General features: G+C 48.2%; 1 long non-coding RNA gene across 1 annotated transcript in view; it reads right to left on the bottom strand.

Annotated features, from left to right (window-relative positions):
• The window catches only part of LOC142589086 (uncharacterized), a 68,335-nt gene extending 46,408 nt beyond the window's left edge, over window positions 1–21,927 (bottom strand). Inside the window, exons 1-3 of the long non-coding RNA XR_012829819.1 lie at window positions 21,888–21,927; window positions 16,016–16,152; window positions 15,860–15,945 (exon numbers count right to left, since the gene is read on the bottom strand). This is a non-coding gene — a long non-coding RNA (uncharacterized LOC142589086). The remainder of the gene's footprint in view (window positions 1–15,859; window positions 15,946–16,015; window positions 16,153–21,887) is intronic.
• Window positions 21,928–22,506: the final 579 nt, after the last annotated feature.

Below are 22,506 nucleotides of genomic sequence, written 5' to 3'. Positions count from 1 at the left end.
AACAGGGAAGACACCGGTCAAGTCATTAGTGACCTTATCAGTAAAGCACCGCTGTCGCCCGAGCAGAAAACCGAACTACACCGGCTATTAAAAGAGTTTCAAGGTCTGTTCTCTAAGAGGCCTGGTAGGACTTCTGTACTTACTCATGATATAGAACTTACCTCCCCAGAGCCAGTACGATCCAAGGCGTATCGGGTGTCACCCCGCCAGAGCGATATTATGGAGGCTGAGGTAAAGAAAATGCTACAGCTCGGTGTTATTGAGGCAGGTGAGAGTGATTATACCTCCCCTTTGATTTTAGTTGAGGTACCGGGCAAGGAACCTCGTCCTTGCGTCGACTACCGCAGGCTTAATTCCATCACTAAGGATCAAATTTATCCGATCCCTAACATCGAGGAGCGCCTTGAGAAAGTTAGTAGCGCTCAGTTTATTTCCACCCTAGATCTTGTCAGGGGTTATTGGCAGGTTCCACTTACAGAAGAGGCTAGTAGGTATGCGGCGTTCATTTCACCAATGGGAACATTCCGTCCTAAAGTGTTGAGTTTTGGTTTGAAGAACGCGCCATACTGTTTTTCAAGCCTCATGGATAAAGTGTTGCGGGGACAGCAAGAATTCGCTTTACCGTAGCTAGACGACGTAGCGATATTCTCCGCATCCTGGTCTGAGCATATGGCACACTTGCGGGCAGTGCTAACCCGCCTGCGCGAAGCGGGCTTGACAGTAAAGGCTCCTAAGTGCCAGTTAGCACAGGCCGAGGTTGTCTACCTCGGTCACGTGATTGGTCAGGGTCGTCGCCGCCCCTCTGAAATAAAAGTGGCCGCTGTGCGAGACTTTCCGCAACCGCGCACAAAGACCGATATTCGGTCGTTCTTAGGTGTCGCCGGCTACTATCAGAGGTACATCCCCAGGTACTCTGATATCGCGGCTCCCCTGACGGATGCTCTAAGAAAGTCAGAGCCTCAAACAGTCGTCTGGGACGAGACAAAGGAAAGAGCTTTTAGCGCCCTAAAGAGTGCCCTAACAAACCAGCCTGTGCTACGATCGCCAGACTATACAAAAGGGTTCATTGTTCAGTGCGATGCTAGTGAGCGAGGCATGGGCGTTGTACTGTGCCAACGGGAAAAGGGAGAAGTAGAACATCCCGTCCTGTATGCTAGTCGTAAGCTGACCAGTCGTGAGCAGGCGTATAGCGCCACCGAGAAAGAGTGTGCATGTCTCGTGTGGGCCGTTCAGAAATTGTCATGCTATCTAGCCGGCTCGAGGTTTATCATTGAGACGGATCACTGCCCTCTCCAATGGCTGCAGACCATCTCTCCCAAAAATGGCCGCCTCCTGCGCTGGAGCCTCGCTTTACAACAATATTCCTTTGAGGTGCGTTACAAAAAGGGGAGTCTCAACGGTAACGCCGATGGCTTAAGTCGAAGCCCCTAACGTAGGAATCAGCCTCAAAATTGTTTGTTACTGATGTTTTTCTTCCTGAGGCAGGATTTTTTTTTAACATATTGCTTTTGTTTAGTGTTTCAAAGTGATGATATGCTTTCTAGTGCAATTTTCCAATTTGTGGACGCGTTCTGAGTGATGCTAGACTACTGTAAGGAACTAGGCAGTGGTATAAAAAGGGGAAAAAGCCTGGCAGGGCTTAGTGAGGGTTGTGCCGTGCTTGCTGACTGAGCGGTTGAGTTTCAGCGTAGTTCTAACGCTTGCCGGGAACGAGAACAAAAATGTGAACTCTCCCGAAGTCACTTTGCAGTGTCCCGTGCGAACCTGAACGAGAGAACGAGGCCTTCTCTGTGCGCTGCGCTCAAGAAACGTCGAGGGACGCCCGACTTCGGTTATGAGCATCATCGAGCGACATCCCTCCGGACAGCGGATGCAGTCCCCTGTCCATCGGGATCTCCTTCCCCCGGCGGGGCGGTCTGTTGCGTTTCGCCTGCGACACGCGGTTTTGCCGGCGCGACTGCGGCGGGGCGGCAGACATTTTGGCCCGTTCGGCGTCGCCGCAACGCTCCGCGCCAGGCGTTTCCAGGCGTTTCCAGGCGCGACTGCGGCGGGGCGGCAGACATTTTGGCCCGTTCGGCGTCGCCGCAACGCTCCCCGCCAGGCGTTTCCAGGCGTTTCCAGGCGCGACTGCGGCGGGGCGGCAGACATTTTGGCCCGTTCGGCGTCGCCGCAACGCTCCCCGCCAGGCGTTTCCAGGCGTTTCCAGGCATGTTCCGATGCCACGTGTCTTCATGTGCGTGTGTGAGTGTATGTGCCATTGTGCCCGAACGGCGGCGATGCGACAGCAGGGGGTCACCCTCTCCTTCCAGTCTTTGTGCCCGACCGGCGGCGCTACGACAGTGAGCGTCACCATTAGCCCATTGTACAATCACGTGCTCGTCTATTGAGGGGTTCCTTCTTGCCCTCAACTGCGAGAGTATAAAAACAGCTGCCCCCGGACGCCAAGAGGGGGGGCTCCGATTTCTTCTGTTGAGTAAAGTGCTCTCCCGTCTCTCTACTTCGGTCAACCTGACCGCCAACTCTTTGCGATGTTAAAATAAACAAGTTGTTTTGTTGTTACCAGTCGACTCATGCTTTGCCGGGACCTTCGGATGCTTCCAGTTGTACCCCAGGCCGCCAGGCCAATGCTACCCTTGGGGCTTGCGACCCAGGTACAACCACGGGCGTCAGCGCCGAGTTCCCAACAACCGATGCCATCGGTGGGACCGAAATAGCGACGAAACAGATGGTGCTCACTTTATTTGTGTCCTTCATGGAAAACATAGAGCCTGAAATGAAGACCAGATTTTGAGGTGGACGGTGTGCTGTATATGAAGGTCATTGATTTCATTTCAAGGATCAAACAACAAAAAAGAAGGCATCGATTTCTAGGAGCACTTTCCTCATGCACAAAAGTGCTTTTGATAATGTACATGACAAAGCCATTTCTGACGCCCGCGGTAATTTGCGAACTTGCCGCCGTCTCGACGTGTGGATTGAAAATTACCTGGATGATCTCATGATCTCAGAAGTACTGAGCCTGAACCTTTTCAGTGTTGCCTTTAGTGTCCTTTCGGAAGCAATTTATGGTGCAGCACGCCGAGGGCGTAGCGATGGGGGCGGGCTCTTGGGGCTTCAGCTGCGCCCACAAAATTTTTTCGTCTACTCATGCACCGCCGGCCAAAAGAAGCCCCGGCGCAGGAAATCATTCTGGATATTACTAAAATGTCTATTTCACATTCGAAAGGACATTTCGGCGAGAACATTGCGAACTCCGGCTGCATTTTACACCAAAGTCCATGCACCTAGAGTCACAACACACAAGGAGTCCCATCCGAGCAAAAAGTTTCATGGGCGTTTTGATGGTTAGCGGGCTCTTCAACGCATCTCGCGGAGGCCGCGGAATCTACGGAGCGCATGGATTTCAATTCTGAAATGTTAGGGGTGTAAACTTCTTATGAACTTTTCGTGCTAAAGGCGCAATGATAATTCCAAATTCGGGCTTTAGATTTTCAATTACGTAACCTTGTGGGTTTTATGCTCTTATAAACATTTCACGCCAAAAGGGCATTTTCTTCTCCAAATTTGTACATGGGGCTACACAACGAGACAAGCCAAACTACCACACTATCAAACAACTTGACAAAGCAAGCTTGGGGTCCGATGAGACGAAGCGTTAGTCATTTGTGCCGTCATGTCACAGAAAGGAATATCAACATGATTTTAATCTGTGCCAGAGTATCCGTGTCAAAACAGTACATCCAGAAAATGTGGCTACGTTATTATTTTATTACTTTGACTTTTACTCGCGAGGTCACGTTGAGCCTTTTCAATTTCCTTGCTCTGGCTAGCCCCGGGCTGCGAGAGCCAGGAAGAGCGCATGCGTTTTTCTCGTGATGCGCGGACCACTCCGCGGAGCCCTTTCGTGCGCGTTGGCTTTTATCTGGCTGAGTGGCTTTTGTCCTGTCAAGATTTTTGGACGCTTTCAAGAAAGCAGAAAAAAAATAAGAAACAATGGTCACTCCCCTCCATCACTGTGGTGACTCCATAGATTGCAACGTGTTCTCTTGAGGGCATCAGCTTCGCTTCGATATTGCCACCTGCAGTAGTGGGCACAGAGCAAGAGAAGAGGCAGGAAGAACAAGAAGGAAGTTGCGCGCGTGCTACTCTCACCCACTCGATAGCGAGGTCCCACTGCCATGTTTTTGGGCAGCCAGCTATCTGCATAAAACGTCGCTAGTCCTCTTTGAAGACACGTTGCAAAGTGTTGGAGGTGCGGGGCATTGCTAACTCATGCCGCAGAGCCCTCCTAGAAGCGGAACCACCAGCCCAGTACCAATGGAGACTCCCGTCCATCGGGAAGCCGTAGGATCAGGGGCTGTCTTCAGAAGACAACTTAGCGATTGTAACCACCTCAATTGGTATAGATAGCCCGATGACGTTCAGGTACACACTTCAGAACCCACGGGTTCCAAAGTCGTTCCATGGTGACGTGTTCGAAGTCGTCGAAGACTGGATGGCGGACTTTGAGCGCGTGGCCAAGCACAACGAATGGGACGACGCGACTAAACTGCATTTGTGACTCCCGACGGCTTATACGAATTTTGGGTGCTCCCTTTCGGCTTGTGTTAAGCTCCAGCCACTTCCCAGTGAATTATGGATACCGTACTCGCTGCACTGAAGTGACAGACTTGTTTCGGGTACCTGGATGACGTAGTATTCTTTTCTTAAACGTTTGAGCAACATCTTCATCGCTTGCGGAGTGTGCTAGAAGTGATCCGTTCGGCTGATCTCACGCTTAAACCATAAAGTGCAACTTCGGTTATGACGAGCTCAACTTTTTCGGATACGTCGTCAGCGCCAGAGGATCCCGACAAGCTTTCCACGGTAGGAGCAATTCCTCCTTCGGCCGACAAGGAGACCGTGCGGCCTGTCCTACGAGGATGTGCGTATTATCGCCGTTTCCTTGAAAACTTCTCTCCGTAAGCGGAACCTCTGACTCGCCTTACAAGGGATGACTCGCCATTTTCCTGAAAGATTGAGCAATAAACGGCCTTCGCTGAACTACGCCAACGCATGCAGGCAGCCCCCATCCTGGCACATTTTGACGACGATGCCGACACCGAGGTGCATATTAACACGAGTAACATAAGTCTTGACTCAGTACTCGTCCAACGTCCAGACAGCATTAAAATAGTAATAGCGTATGCTAGCCGTTGGCTGTGCGGTACCGTGCCGAGGCGAACTATTCTACCACAGAAAAAGTGTCTTGTGGTTGTGTGGGGGATCACGAATTTCGCCTTTATGTTTACGGCCGTCCTTCCGAAGTGGTGACAGGCCACCATGCCCTGCGTTGCTTGGCAAACATACGCGACCTTTCAGGACGACTGGCAAGATGAAGCTTGCGGCTACAGGAATTTGATGTCACTGTCGTTTACAAATCTAGCCGCAAGCACGAAGACGCTGACGCACTGTCGTGTGCACCCACCGAATCTACCAGTCGAGAATAAGAGCGTGATGACGACTTCCCGGGCGGCACAACTGCATCGGACTTGATAAGATGACAGCGTGACGACGCTGACATTCGACCTATCATTGAGCACTTAAAGGGCAGACGAAGAACCATTACACGCCATCTATGTCGCCTATTGACGTCTTTCTGAGGTCTACGCGGCAACGTGCTTTACAAGAAAAACGCCCGTGCGATAGACGGAGCCTGCCTGCTGGTGGTCCTAAAAGAGTTGCGGGTTGACATTTTTTTCGCTTGCCATGACAAGCCGACAACTCGTCACTTAGGCTCCTCAGGAAGGGTTGCCAGAGTGCGGGAGATTTATTACTCGCCCGGGCTTTCGGCGATTATCAAACTGTATGTTAAAGGTTGCCGTGAATGTCAGCTACGAAAGTCACCGCCCCGGAAGCCCGCCGGGTTATCGTAACCTATCCAGCCACCTTATAAGCGATTTGACCAAGTCGGCTTGTACATTCTTGGGCCTTTTCCTCTCTCGACCGACGGCAAGATGCGGGCGATTATGAGGATTGACTATTTAACCCGCTATGCCGAGACGGAGGCGCCCCCACGAGCCACGGCTTCTGAGATCGTGCTGTTCCTTATGTGCCACATGGTATTGCGCCATGGTACCCCGTCTACTGTAATCACAGACGCAGGGACGGCGTTCACAGCACAGCTCATGCACGAAACTTTTCAGTTGAGAAACACGTGGCATCGAAAGATGACTGGTTACCTTCCTTAGTCCAACGGACTTACAGAGCGAGTAAAGGAGGTTATCACGGATATGATCTATAAGCATATTTACGTCTAGCAATAAACATGCGATGATATATTGCCTTACGCGACCTTCACGTACAACACCGCCGTACAAGAAACCACGCGCTTTACACCGTTTCATCTCCTTTCCCGCCGCGAAGTTCAGACGATGTTAGACGATATGCTACCTTGTAAAAGAGACGAGCGCCTAACTACTGACGCCGAAGAATTTGCTCAGCGCGCTGAGGAAGCTTGGCAAACCGCGCAACTGCACATCGTTCAACAACAGCACGCCGACGCACGGCGTTATAGCATCCGCCACAGGCAAGTCTGCTACAACCACGGCGACCAAGTGTGGGTGTGGACTCCCGTTCGCCGCCGAGGCCTTAGTGCAAAGTTGCTCAGGCGGTATTTTGGCCCATACAAAGTGCGGCGCCGCATTAGCGACCTGAACTACGAAGTCGTTCTGGACAGTGCGGCTCAGACACGGCGTAGAAAACAACCTAGACCTGAGATCGTTCACGTTGTACGCATGAAGACATATGTTGCGCGTTCGTGATTACAACTTCTTTGTTCATTTATTCAATTTTTATATTTGTGCTTATACTTGCCGCTAATGCGGCTATCTCTCCGGTTCTTGAGACTGCATGAAACGCTGCGCCACTGCTGTACTTGTGGCTTTCCTGTCGCTGTTACTGTGTTCTTTGCGCGAACATCTGTTTGACCGTGTTTCTTTGCCCCCTCTTTTTCTTACACCATTTCTTCACCATCGAGACGATTCTGATTTCAAGGGAGGGGGAAAATGCAACATGCAGTAGTGGGCACAGTGCAAGAGAAGAGGCAGGAAGAACAAGAAGGAAGGAGCGTGCGTGCTACTCCCACCCGCTCGATAGCCAGATCCATCAACCGTGTTTTTCTGGAGCCAGCTGTCGGAAATATACGCAGCGCGTCCTATGTGAAGATACGTGGCAATATTATTGGAACTTCCCCTGAAAGTCTTTTGTTTCGGCGCTGTAGGATACCGAGGAGAATGCGTATGATTCTCTGTGGACCAAGCGATTCATGTTTTCTTTGATATTCCTTCGGTAGCCACAATAGGTGTCCAAAGTAGGCATTCAGTTGTGGTCAAGATGCTTTCCTGGACGTTTTTTCTTTCTCATTTGGTGCTCCACCCCACAAAATAAAGAGAAAGTATTGTTGCGGGGCAGCGAATTCTCCCGTGGGGAAGGTTTCATTTTCTTCTTTCTTTGCGGAAAGTAATAGACCACGGAACTCTTCAGTTGCCGCATACTCTTATTGTATTATTTCGAAAGCAAATATATGGACACTCCATGAACATTTAATGCCCCCGCCGTCGTCGTGAGGTTCCGTTTAAAGTGCTAGGTGGTAACATCGTCAAAGCACGACGGATGCGGTATGTTCCAGCGTAAGCCTGGGGAGGGGATGGGCAAGCGCACGATTGTGGCATAATCTCGTATGCGTAACGCAGAGAAGCGAGGAGGAAGCGCGCCGCCTTCCGTCACTCGCGATGCATCGGGGGGAGTGGAGGGAGGGGGGCCTAGGATTCTGTGATCTGTGATTGCGCCACATGTTTATTTGCCTTGTTTGACGGATTATGTACAGTGGCTTTTACTTAGACACGTACGTTTATTGAATACTTATACTATGTATATTTAAATATCTTGTTGGTGAGGTTTTGTTTGTACTTGCAGTTTATCAAGCCGTTTCCACGCATTTGTATATTCCACTGTAACTTCGCATTTCTAATGTATAATTCGCAGAACTCATGCTCTTTATATGTGCTCTCCGTTGCGGCTATAATTTTTGTACACTTACTCAGTATACACGACCGGGGACAGCTGCTCCTGCGGAATACATTGCAACAAGGGCAGCGTTGCTGAGATTTTTCTCTGTGCGTACCAAATGTACAAAAATGTAAACAAGGTTCTTCAATGACAAAAATTAATTAAAATATTTTTGCTCAACTTGTTCATTCCATGTCCTTTGAATTTTTCATACAAGCGGCATGCACTGCTTTCCTGGTTTCCAAGGGATATAGCTCTAAAGTTCGTGTGATATTCTGTTTACTTATTAAGTGGACAAAAAATTGGAGGACGCTTAAGCTTCGCCTTCAAGAGTTGAACGCGACAGCGTTCCCGTCGACCCGCCAAGGGGTGTAAGACAATGGGCTACGGCGCAGCGACTACGACTACACGCCCCGCATCGGACGCGGTGAGCGTCGAGCAACGCAGCGTTCGGCGCGACAACGAAATGTGCGCCTGAGCAAGCGACGCACGCCTGAGCCTTAGAAACGGCTCCTTTCTAAGGCAACACCGCGTTCACTAGAGGCGCTTTTGTACCGCTTTGAAGCATCGAACTCGTGGCTCAGTGGTAACGTCTCCGTCTCACACTCCGGAGACCCTGGTTCGATTCCCACCCAGCCCATCTTGGAAGTTGCTTTTTATTTATGAAGTGCCTGCCGTGATTTATCGCTCACGGCCAACGCCGCGGACGCCGACACCGACGCCGACGACACCGGCTTTTCTGCGACACGAGCTCCTTAACGCTATCGCGTTAAAACATGAAAGCGTTGATATCACTTATTTATGGTACAATTTTTGAGACATCCAAGTATATTATTTTCTACAAAACTACATATTTCACTTTCCTCGCAAGTGCGTAGCGTTCAAGAATTCGTCTGCAGCGTCTCTGGCAATGACAATGTAGGTATTATTCAAGTGTTTCATTCCTGGACAAATTCTATATGGAGGAGGCCGAGCTGTAACCTGAGTACCCCACCCCTCAAAACAAATTTTCTGTCTGCACCACTACAGTGCGCATCAATATGTACGCCGACGACATATGCATTTCCTATGCGAGTAACCACATATACTTCGATGTTATCATTGATCGCAGTGTTTTATGGTCAGATAATGTGGCAATGTTAAAGAAAGAAATCAGTGAACTTTCTCGAGTTGTTCGGTTTCTGGCCGGTGTGAAGTGGGGCCCGTCTGGGCATTCGCTAGTCTCGCGGAAGCAGACTTTCTACTTCGGCTGCATTTGATGCAGCCTGCCAGATATATCAAGTAGGAGCCTATCATGATTGCGTGCACTGGAAAGAGCCTAAGCACAGATGCTGAAAACACGCCTAGGAGTCCCACGTTGCACACGAAACTCTAGTACAACTGAAGGTCGCGTCACCCCTCTACCTGTATTTCTACGACGTGAAACTTTTCAAGTATTCCTGAAGCAGCTGTGCTGTCACAGATGTCACCACTTCACGACACGTACCGAGACATGGCCGGATTTCACTTTTTCGAGAGGCATTACATACCAGGAGTCCACCACACCATCATACTTTGGCCTTGCTGACCTTCCACCAATGTCATCATGGGGAATGCCCAAAATGCGGATCCATCTTTATATTTCCGGTACTTTTTCATCATCATCATCATCAGCCTGGTTACGCCCACTGCCGGGCAAAGGCCTCCCCCATACTTCTTCAACAACCCCGGTCATGTACTAATTGTGGCCATGCCGTCCCCGCAAACTTCTTCCCTTCCCTTCCAAACGCACCCCAGCCTATTCTTATTCTTCTGATTATTTCTGTCTTATGATCTGGACCCGCCGTAACTATCTGCCCTAAGTAGCTGTATTCTCTTACCACTTCCAGTGCCTCGCTACCTATTGTAAATTGCTGTTTCTCTTGCGACGCTGTTAAACATGACTTTAATTTTCTGCAGATTATTTTTAGACCCACTCTTCTGCTTTGCCTCCCCAGATCAGTAAGCATGCATTGCAATTGGTCCCCTGAGTTACTAAGCAAGGCAATATCATCAGCGAATCTCAAGTTACTAAGGTATTCCCCATTATCTTTTATCCCCAATTCTTCCCAATCCAGGTCTCTGAATACCTCGTGTAAACACGCTGTGAATAGCATTCGAGAGATCGTATCTTCCTGGCTATCGCCTTTATTTATTGGGATTTTGTTGCTTTCTTTATGGAGGACTACGGTGTCTGTGGAGCCGCTATATATATCTTACAGTATTTTTACATACGGCTCGTGTGCACCCTGACTCCGTAATGCCTCCATGGCTGCTGAGGTTCGCACAGAATCAAACGCTTTCTCGTAATCAATGAAAGCTATACATAAGGGTTGGTTATATTCCGCACATTTCTCTATCACCTGATTGATAGTGTGAATATGGTCTATTGTTGAGTAGCCTTTACGGAATCCTGCCTGGTCATTTGCTTGACAGAAGTCTAAGGTGTTCCTGATTCTATTTGCGATTACCTTAGAAAATAGTTTGTAGGCAACTGACAGTAAGCTGATCGGTCTATAATTTTTCAAGTCTTTGGCGTCCCCTTTCTTATTGATTAGGATTGCGTTAGCGTTCTTCCAAGATTGCGGTACGCTCGAGGTCATGAGGCATTGCGTATACAAGGTGGCCAGTTTCTCTAGTACAATCTACCCACTATCCTTCAACAAATGTGCGATCACCTGATCCTCCCCAGCTGCCTTCCCGCTTTGCATAGCTCCCAAGGCTTGCTTTACTTCTTCCGGCATTACCTGTGGGATTTCGAATTCCTCTATGCTATTCTCTCTTCCATTATCGTCGTGGGTGCCACTGGTACTGTATGAATCTCTATAGAACTCCTCAGCCACTTGAACAATCTCATCCATATTAGCAATGATATTGCCGGCTTTGTCTCTTAACGCATACATCTGATTCTTGCCAATTCCTAGTTTTTTCTTCACTGCTTTTAGGCTTCCTCCATTCCTGAGAGCATGTTCAATTCTATCTATGTTATACTTCCTTATGTCAGCTGCCTTCCGCTTGTTGAATAACTTCGAAAGTTCCGCCAGTTCTATTCTAGCTGTAGGGTTAGAGGCTTTCATACATTGGCGTTTCTTGATGAGGTCTTCCGTCTCCTGCTATAGCTTACTGGTATCCTGTCTAACGGAGTTCCCACCGACTTCTATTGCACATTCCTTTACGATGCCCACAAGGTTGTCGTTCATTGCTTAAACACTAAGGCCATCTTTCTTAGGTAAAGCCGAATACCTGTTCTGTAGCATGATCTGGAATTCCTCTATTTTCCCTCTTACCGCTAACTCATTTATCGGCTTCTTATGTGCCAGTTTCTTCCGTTCTCTCCTCAGGTCTAGGCTAATTCGAGTTCTTACCATCTTATAGTAACTGCAGCGCACCTTGCTGAGCACGTCCACATCTTGTATGATGCCAGGGTTAACGCAGAGCATGAAGTCTATTTCATTTCTAGTCTTGCCGTTCGGGCTACTCCACGTCCACTTTCGGCTATCCCGCTTGCGGAAGAAGGTATTCATTACCCGCATATTATTCTGTTCCGCAAACTCTACTAATAACTCCCCCGTGCTACTCCTAGTGCCTATGCCATATTCTCTCACTGCCTTGTCTCCAGCCTGCTTCTTGCCTGCCTTGGCATTGAAATCGCCCATCAGTATAGCGTATTTTGTTTTCACTCTACCCATCGCCGATTCCACGTCGTCATAGAAGCTTTCGACTTCCTGGTCATCATGACTGGATGTAGGGGCGTAGACTTTTACAACCTTCATTTTGTACCTCTGATTAAGTTTCACAACAAGACCTCCCACCCTCTCGTTAATGCTATAGAGTTCCTGTATGTTACCAGCTATGTTCTTATTAATCAGGAATCCGACTCCTAGTTCTCGTCTCTCCGCTAAGCCCCGGTGGCACAGGACGTGCCCGCTTTTTAGCACTGTATATGCTTCTTTTGGCCTCCTAACTGTACTGAGCCCTATGATATCCCATTTACTGCCCTCCGATTCCTCCAATCGCACTTCTAGACTCGCCTCGCTCGATAACGTTCTAGCGTTAAACGTTGCCAGGTTCATATTCCAATGGCGGCATGTCCTACTTTTTTTAAATATCGCCAATACCAGCCGCGGGCCTCAGGCATCTCTAACTTGAATATATGTCGAAAGAATATGACTCTACGGTCATGTGTATAAGGACAAATTGGTGTCATTGTATGTGTCAGTTTGGCTTTTGTCGTGCCTGCGCATCAAGGCATTCGGCAGTTTTATCTGCGTAACATGAAGACACCAACATCAACAGAACTAGTGGTAATCAGAGAGGCAATTCACTATATCTCGTCAAGTATGAACAGAACTTCAGCGACGCAAAATTGGCTTTACAGCTACATAGAGTTGTAATGAAAGAAAGCCCTTACGATGTGCTGCATGTTCAAACTGCCGAGCTAACAACATGGTGGAAGAGAACGGCCACCACAATACATTTCAATGAATTCCGAGTCACTGTCATGTATACGGCAGCGAACTGTCCGAGGCCGAAGCGAAAAAGGCAGTAGAATAAACAGCCACAGCTTGTCCTTGCTTTTTCCAGAACGGATGCCAACTGCTTTCTGTCAGGTGTCATCCGAGAAGCGACAATAAAATACTGCCCAAATGGAATGATCGCCACGGACAACTTCAAAGATAGGACTCTACCACGAAGTTTAGGCAACCGCCAAAAATACAGTGCAGTTGTGCTAATATTCTCCAGAGATTTAGGCTGGGGGTAGCCGTTACACCCGCGCACGTGCACCTGATGCGACGCAAGGAAGTTGACCAATCACCTTACGCGCCTCGACACCATAACGTTGTTGCAGGAGGTTATTCAATGCCCATGGGCAGTCCTTAAATCGAGTTTTCAGGCCGGCCTCCCTTGACTTTTGAAAATGCATGAGCTGGAGTGTAGGCTTGGAACAGGCCGAAGTGATTGGTATGTTTTACGTGCTCCTTCTATCGTCATTGTTACATATCATGATCCTCTTTCTTTGCCTCTGGCCTTTGTCGCAGCACAGAGTAGCTGGGTTGAGGAATGAACCTGAGGCCTAGTTCTCTGCATTTCGTACCATTAAAGCTTTGCCTCTCCGTCTTCACCTTAACAAAAGACGTTGCACTCAGTTCCTCTGGCCGCGATACGACAAAGTCTGCTTCTCGTAAATTGACAAATGATACAGTGCGCAGAGTTACCTGACCGTTTAGGTAAATGGCACGAATTGACCGGCGTTGCCGCAATTCGCAATTACGAAGATTGAGAACTGGAAACGGCAATCCTAGTTTAGTTTTGGATCGCAAACCGAATCCAGTTCCCCTTGCAGTACAGATTGTTTTGTCGCTCGAAGTAGTTCTTTAATGACGTTCCTTCGGGGTATTGCTCTAATCGTACCGTTATCCAGAAGACTAACAAAGACAAGAATTTGGAGCGTGAGTCGTGGATTCGTATAAGACTTTGCCGTTCTGCATACACTTAAATTACTTTCAGCTTTCTCTCTGTAGTACACGTACACACAGTTTGAGGCTGCTTCGTCTACTTCAAGAAGTTCTTGCTGTGTAGATATAGTTCGGCGCAGACGTGATGGATATCATACAGGAAGTGGCTCGCTTGGATGGTAGTCGGTGCCTACGTGGCTAGGGGCTCGCTTTTCTCCAGGAACAGACAGTGGCTCTTTGTGTTCAATGCTTAAAATATGGGGGTCCGGTTTATACTGTGCAAGCTCCCACGAGTTTGTTGTGCACACGACACAGCAGCCAAAATCGATAAAAGTTGTGTGGAAGATACCTAAACAGTTAGCAGTCAGTGGTTAATCTTACGAATAATTAAACATTTGCAAGCCAGTCGTTCTGTTAACCTTCTGGTAAGATCTATCAATAGTGATCTGAGTATCTGAGTTGTATATGAATAACTTAATTTAAAGCGAAGCTTTCTTTGTGTCTTCCATGGATTTTTCCGCTTATTCTGCTCCTGCAGTTGCTCAACGTCTATGAAAAAAAACCACAGAAAGCTTTGCTTACATCGATTCCCAGAGTGCACAGGATGCGCATATTTCTTTTTTTTTACTTGCCTGCGGCAGTTTTCTAGACCTGGCGACGGCTTTTTTTGCTGCTTCCGTAAATCTGACAAGGGAGGATGACCGGGAGCAATGCGTCGTCGCTGCAGTCGGACAGCCACAGGCACCGAACAGTGGAGTCACGCGTATAATCGGGTGTTTATTGCACCGTTCTGAATTGCTGTACATAGCTCATCTCAGAAGAGCGGAATAAACGCAGCGTATAAACAGCGCAATAGACGCGGCGTGATTAGAGCAGCCTGTCGAGTGGCAGTGGGGACACCCAGCTTGCTAACTTGGCCATTCCCAAATTTAAGTGACGGAAAAGTTTTGGCCGCGTCAGACACCTATGGACCTAAGCAGGAAATAAATATGAAACTAATCACAAAATAAACGAGGCACCACGCATAATCGCACTCGCGAGCGTGAAGTGGAAAGTGAAATATGGTACCGCTACGCCACCAGCGAAGCTTGCCTGGCTGTTTATCAGTTGATAGTTTTTCAGCGCCCTTGAAGTATTATATTTCCAAATTTCGACGTTTTGAAGGCAGATTCTTTTACGCTTTTCGCGCATTCTGCTATGGCATTTTGTGCTATAATGCATTTAACGCCTCGAGTCACTTGTAAATGCGTCTTTCGTTAGAATGGGGAGACTTCCGCCGCGTTGACACTGATTTCCGTCGAGGTGTGCCTCTGATCATAGATTCTCCCGCTTGTTCCCGTAGGATTACAGCTTTCCCAGTTGATGTCAGGAAGATGTGCGGGTATGATAAAAACCTCTGGGGTACGTACTATTTGAAGATTGCGCGAAGCTTCTCGGAATTCTGCTGACAAATTAATTTGTCGACTTAAATATATGTCGGATGCTTATGGATGCTGCGCTAGCTTGAGCGTCACGCTGTCCACCAGAAGGAAAGGAATCATTGACAACTTTTCGTGGCAAGGAAAGCAAAACTACAGAGGAGTAGTTTCTGCATTTGTGGTACTGCGTCATAAATTTTGCTAGCAATTAACCACGCGTTCGGTTTGTCCAAGTAGATACTAAATCAAGGGCGTAGCTTCCATGTGCGACAATTTCGCGTTCTTCCACAGCTAGAAATCAAAGCTGCAAATAAATTTTCCAATCAGACCCGTCTCTTTGTTTTGTTTTCCCGTCGTATATCAAGTGTTTACGTTCTCTTTTGTCCAGCACACGTTAACGTGAATGTGAAAATTTTTCAGCCAGGCTCCTACTTGTGCACATTTTGCCTACGAAGCTTTCGCTGCATTACTACACGACGCTGCCTGTATAACAGCCTTGCATCCGATATTTCGCATCGCACTTGAGAATAGAGATGATCTGGCGTCATACACCCGCCGCGCTGGCTTGCCGGCCGTGGTGTTGGGCTGCTACGCACAAGGTCGGGGGTTAAATTTCCGGCCCCCTTAGCCGCATTTTCATGAGGTCGAAATGCAATTACGCCCACGTGCCGGTAATCTCAGGCACGCGAAAGATCCTCTCGTAGTCAAAATTGTTCCGTGGAACTCCTCTACGGCGTCTCTCACAATAAAATTGTGGTTTGGCACGCATAACAGCAACATTCAATTAAATTGCATCCTGTTGCCATAGCTACGCCAATTTACGAGATTGAGAAAATCCAGGTAATCCCAAGATGCTTCAAAAGAGCCCTAGACTTTGTTGTTCCATAAAGAAAGAAAAAAGGCAAAAGTAAAACTTACTTTTATTGGTAGCGATAACAAGTTGGTCGTACACGTCGAATCCTGTGTCCCATTGTGTAAAAGTTCCTTTCAAGTGAAAGACTTTCCTACAGAAGGAACCATACGAAACCAAACATTATATTTTTTTTCTTAGACATTCAGGTAAGTTTTTCTTACCTGACTGTTTTTTCGTAGTAGTATCTTCGAAACGTGATATTCGTATCTGTTATTGTCTCTGTCACGTCCACGTTGCAACTAGTTATAAAATTGTCAGTTGAGTAGTATAGCCAGATAGGGTCCTCGTACTCCAGGAACTAGACAATCATAGAGGTTGTATTTTGGATAAAAAGTACATATAAAAAGTAAAAAAAGACCATGTAACTACATAAGTATCGTGCGAACCTTTTAGCATTTCTTTATTTACTTGTCTTTACCTCAAACCAGAGCTACTGTGCACATAAATAGTGCCTCTCAAATTTTATTTAGAAATAGTAAATATATTGGTCCTACTGTAGCTCTTTAAAAAAATCCTACGAATAGATATAGAATTCGTTTTCCTATTTGATGGGCAAAAATTTCCGCCAAAGAGCAGCAACCTACGAAACCGGCGCAAGAGTGCGAGCTTGGACGCACTTCTAGGAGCTATTAAGGCGATACTTCGGACCGTATCGAGTACTACGTTCCTTAAGTGACCTGCGAGGTAGCACCCGGCAGCACCCGCCTGAAGTAGTGCACGTAGCTCGCATGAAACCGTACGTCAGCGAGTGACTGTGCGAGGAACTTCATACCAGTGACCTCCTCTAGCATAGGGACGATGGTTCCTTTTCGAGGAAGGCAAATTCCGCGTCTCTTTTATGTCGACGACAAAGACACTGCTGAGAACTTTAGCAGGCTCCGCCTAGTGCATCGGCTAGCGGTGATTAGAAGACGAAGTTCGCTCTAAGCTCGACTAAAAATACAAAAAAGAACATTCGTTATACTTTTACGCTGTAGAAAGGTGGTTCCGATTCCACCAAATATTGACTCATTTGTCTTTGCGCCACGTGAATCGCTCAAATTATTGGAAAATTTTGGCAAGAGACAAGAAAACTGATTGACTTTAATAGTTCCACCGTACCTACTGAAACCTTTAGAGCTAAGGAAAATTAGGGAGTTCACATTACAAGTACTGCGGATGTTATTCGCTCTCTGCCTTCTCCAGCGCCAGGTCCAGATGAAGTTACCACAGCCGTAATAAAAATTCTGCATAATTGATCCCCGCAAGATGTTTTGATTAAGTTAAATTACTATCTAAAGATATTTGGAAACCTTCAAAACGGAAAATTGTTAAGGTAATTCCGATCCCTAAAATACAGGGAGGTGGATATAATTTAGGTGATATTAGACCAATTTCTCTCACATGCCATTTCGTTAATCTAATATAAAGAGTTTTGAAGTGTTGAATTACAACCTACATTTTTGAAAACGTAATACTTAGCCCCAGTTAAATTGTATTTCGATCTTGGTGCTCGACGTGGTGTGTGCACGTAACCATAGAGAGTCCGATACAACTTGCTCGTCGCCAAAGAGGATATTCAGCATTTAGTCACCTTCGATCTAGTTAAATATTATGATTCAGTGTAGCGTGGCCTACTGATAAAGCAACTAGAGAATTACAGGTTTCCGAAATACATCCTGCCGTGGGATTCAGAATTTTTTAAGGAAAAAAATTCTATGGTTTTCAAAGCAGATGTTCATTGTCTAGGTAGGAGCAGAAAATCTGGGTACCACAAGGGCGTGTGTTATCTCCTGTTTATTTAATATATTGACACATGCCATTGCATATGGGTCATTCACATACACGCTTGAGAGGTAGGAAGAAGAGAACGTTTTAGTTGTCTCTTTTCCGGTGAAGACGTGGACTCCTGGCTGTCTCCGTTGTTTCGCCCATGACATTACTGGTGGAAGTGCTGGGTAAGTGTACCTTCGCCCACAAAAGTTTCCGCCGTCACTTCAATCCCCTTACAGACAGCCACAGCTCCCACAGCAAGAAGCAGCGGCGCCCCCAATGCCTACCACCCGAATTCGGTTCCTTGTCATCGAGACTGGAGATAATTATGTGAACGACTACTACAAGCAAGGCGAGCGAAAGCTACGATGCCCAGTCTGCTCTGCCCTATGTTTTCAGGTGCCACAGACCGTCAGACCATTTCACAGAGACACATTTTAAGACGTTAAATCCTGGCTGGACCACTTTCATCTGGTTCCCAACGTCAACGATTGCGACGATGCCCGCAAGAAGCGGAAAGTTTATTTCGCCTTGCAATACTCGGCGAAGACATAGTACAAGAACCAGGAGGGCTCCTTTGCGACATGGAAAGAGTTTAGTCGACAGCTCCGCTATGCGTACCGCAACGTCGAAACAGACGAGACAGCTGAATAAGACGTCTCTTCTAGGAGCTATCGGCCAAACGACAGTCTCGATGCTTGCCAAGGACATGCTTCATCTTTTCAGGCACGCAGAAACTGAGATTCCCAAGAAAACGTAGGTGCGACATTTCATGCGTGGAGTCACGGACCAGCTCTTCGCCGGACTTGTACGCAAACCGCCAATAACATTGGCCGAGTTAGTGACTAAGGGAACCACAGTGTGAAGGCACTCTCCAACAGCTGTCGTCACAGTGGGCAAGCCACGACATCACGGCTACTGTATCCTCTATTGGCCTCGACGGCAAAAAGGCGGCCCTCGCGGACTTCATACGAAGGATTATGCGTCGTGAACTGCGGCAGCTCCGAGCAGTGGGACCAGTGGGACCCCGACCCCCTGTGACAGCACTTGCGGCCGTCAGCCGGAATGAAATCAGACAGATGGTGCCACCACTCCCACCACGAGATCCATCAAAACATGCGGTCCCCTTCCAAACATATACGGCGGCATTTAGGGCGCCTGCACCACCACCGATACATACTTTCACGTGTACAGTGGAGCAGGTTACACATCTGTTCTCGGACACGCCTTCGCATCCACTACCTGACTCAAGGTACACGAAAGTAACCACGTATCTACAACCTGGATCAAGACAGAGGCAAATGTATGGCACTCGTAACGTAACCGCCCGCTCTTCTGCCAATGTGGCGAAGCAGCTCACATGTATCACCACTACTAGCACCGCAAGCGATGTCTCCATGGCTTCCACTCTGATGCGCGGTTGCCACCCTGCGGCGAGCGTCCCCGCGGAATCGAAGCGTATCTGACGGGCGACGGGATTCCTGTTTAATGCCACCAATCGCGATCACCATCCCTTCGCTGGTCCGTGTAACCTAGCTTGCCTTCGTCCTCTTACGCTGCCCCTCAGGAACCAATCACAGAGTCCCCACATGGGAAACTAGGATCCGTGACTTCTGGGGATGTAGTCGCTTTCCAGGGATCATTGAAAGGACCTGCTTCGACGCAATGACCCGACGACAGTGGTTCTGGTTTTTCTATATTGTTTGATGCTATTAAGATTGTTTCGGCCGGCATCGCCGTAATTGTTGATAATAATGCTGTTGCTGCCCTCGTTTACACCGTGGCCGAATATTCACTTATGAGTGGCTCCCTGGCATCTAAATTAAGGAAAGTGACCACGCCATGGCAAGGACGCCAGTTACGCACGGCAGGTGGTCATCTGGTGATGCCAACTGAAATGTGCACGGCACGTATTCGAATCCATACGTTGACGTTCACGTGGTCTCTCCTGGGGTTACCTGTGCAGTCCCGTCCAATAATCCTAGGCATGGACTTCGTGAATACGGCGCAATCATTGACCTACGTGAGTTGTCGATGTCGTTCGAGGACCCTTTCCCTCTCGAAGCAGACAATGCCCAATTACCAAAGACCACGATACGTGTGTCCGATTAAGCATTAACTCTGCTCCTGCGAAGCAGCCCGTTGTCGTTGTGGAATGTGAACAGGACATCCCCGACGCGGTAATTCCAGATGCGAATTTGCCTTTCCTTCTTGAATCCCAAATCCGCATTGGCCGAGGCGTTATTCAGCCTACAATCAGGCTCACCTGCTGCTTACGAACCTAGGCGAGCAATATTGTCAACATCTAAGACACACCGCCATTGCAAAATTTGATGAAATTGCCGACGTTCGCGGTCCGCCGATATTCACCGTGTGGCCATTCTGCCACGGCATTCGCGGGCATCTAGATGTAAATCCGAACCTCCCATCATCACAGCGAGAAAACCTTCTGAGTTTAGTCGGTTCTTTTCGAGATTTTTTGGCTACAACGACGAAGGTTAAGCAGGCGCCGCTTGCCCAGCATCGCAACATTACCGATCGTGCCGTAAGGCCCGTTTGACAACATGGCTTTAAGGTCTCTCAAACAGAAGAAGACGCTGCAGGTCACCAAGTTCAGCAGATGATTAAAGACAGCCTCATCCAGCCATCGACCAGTCCCTGGGCTTCGCCAGTTGGGTTAGTATAGAAGAAAGATGGTAACGTGCGCGTTTGCGTCGATTATCACAAATTGAATAAGATCGCCGAAAAAAGGCGCGTATCCTCTGCCCTGAATAGACGACTCCTGGGATCGTATACGCAATTCTCGCTACTTTTCTTCCATGGATCTATGAAGTTGCTATTGGGGAATTGCAGCTGACGCACGTGATCTAGAAAAGACAATTTCTATTACTCCAGACGGCCTCTACGATTCCAAGATAGTTCCTTTTTGGTTATACTCGACTACATCCACTTTTCAAAGAATGATTGACACCGTTATCTATTATTATTGTTATTCACTCCTTATCGTGTAGTTCATGGTCGAGAGGTCACCATGACTCTCAATGCCATGCTACTTCCCGACAACTTCGGAATTTTTAACACGGATGCTGCCATGTCCGCTGGGCACGCCGAGGAGGCCCGTGAGATCATGCGCTACGGTATTCAATGTCGCCAAACCGCACATGCACGCTGCTACAACCTTCATAACCGTGAGGTTATCTACAATCCTGGCAATGAAGTGCGGGTGTGGACCACTGCGCGACGGCGCGGCAAGCCCGAAAAGTTGCTGCGTCACTGCTTCCGTCCTTACAAGTTTGTACGGCGACTCAGGGACGTTACCTACTAGGTTCTCCCCGAAGGCACATTAGGAAACCGTCGGCTTCCTGAAAACGATATCGTTCATATTTCAAGACGCAAACCATATTGGTACGGGGGTAAGAGAAGTCAGAAATACATTTACAGGATATTTACAATAAGTGTAGCAGCTGACAAGATGGTACACAGCGCACGATGTTCAGAGCAGTCTTCTTCGGACCAACCATAAAACGTCTTTTTCGTCAACATATCACATGACCCACGGCGGCTGAAGCACCGGTTCGGTGCTGTTTAGGATGCAGTCCAGTGATACGACTTAAGGTACGCGACGTGGACCACGTCTAAGTGATGGTCAGCTTTGGTTGGTTCAAGAGGGGCGAGTTCGTACGTCACGTCAGTTGCTTGACACAAAAATCGGTAACGGCGAGAGTAACGTGAAAGCAACTTCTCCGAGAAGTCAACGCGTCGCGAAGGTGGGCAAAGGAGAACCACGCCCCCGGTGTCTAATGGATCTCACGATGGCGGCCATCATGGAAGCGCCGCTTATTTTCCTGCGGCTCCACAAGTCAACATTGGGCAACATGGTGCGACTCTTGTGCTTTGAGTTTGGCTTCACGGGCGTATTGCGCTGTGAAAATTAGACTAGCAGGCAGAACGGTGTCCAAAGGTAGCATAGGGTCGCGGCCAAACAAGAAGAAAAATGGAGAGAAGTCTGCGGTATCATGGAAAGGCAAATTATAGGCAAAAGTAACGAGTGGAAATGCAACGTCCCAGTCACGATGGTCAGCAGAGACATTCATTGACAGCATGTCAGTAAGGGTTCGCTTGAGACACTCGGTTAGACCGTTCGTTTGTAGATGGTAAAAAGTAGCAAGATTGTGTTTTCTGGGGCACGAGCGTAGAGTGTCAGTGACAACATTAGAAAGTAAGTAGCGGCCTCGGTGGGCGAGAAGCTGTCGAGGGGCACAGTGGTGAAGGATGACGTACCCAAAGAGGAAGTCGGCGACATTGGTTGCAGAGCTTGCCGGAAGAGCCGTGGGCTTCTGTACTGGGTGCAATCCACTTTTTTTCCCGAAGCAGACGTAGGAAAAAAGGCTTCAAAGATAAAAACCTACACGGAACAATTGTTCGGATGGTACGTCAAGTGGTTGAAGCCGACTAGCAAGGAGTGTGGTCGGCTTTTTGCGTCGTTGACAAAGGTCACACGCAGCGATATGCCAGCAGACGTTACGGTAAAGTCCTGTCTGCCACGGTGATGAATCTGTGACACGCCAAGGTGACCTGCAGTGGTTACATCATGAAGCTGGGTGAGAACAGTCTGACGCAGAAGCTCAGGCGCAACGAAGAGTCGGTCAGGGCCGTCAGGGTGCATGTTAGAGCCATGCAATGTGCCATTGTTAAGTTCAGACCTGCGAAGGTAAGAATCGGGCATCGTTGTAGTAAGCCGTTGAATAAGGTCTTGTAAGGAGGAGTCCGGACGTTGTTGAACTCAGATATCGCGAAAAGCAGTCAGAGGGATCACGTTGACAGTTGTGCTGGTTGCAGGAACGGCAGGTGGGTCGACAGAATGGCGAGAAAAGCAGTGCACATCTTGATGTAACTGGCC

Source organism: Dermacentor variabilis, chromosome 7 (genome assembly GCF_050947875.1).
Source record: "Dermacentor variabilis isolate Ectoservices chromosome 7, ASM5094787v1, whole genome shotgun sequence".
In the NCBI taxonomy this organism is placed as follows: Eukaryota; Metazoa; Arthropoda; class Arachnida; order Ixodida; family Ixodidae; genus Dermacentor; species Dermacentor variabilis.
This window is presented reverse-complemented; position numbering and strand designations above follow the sequence as displayed.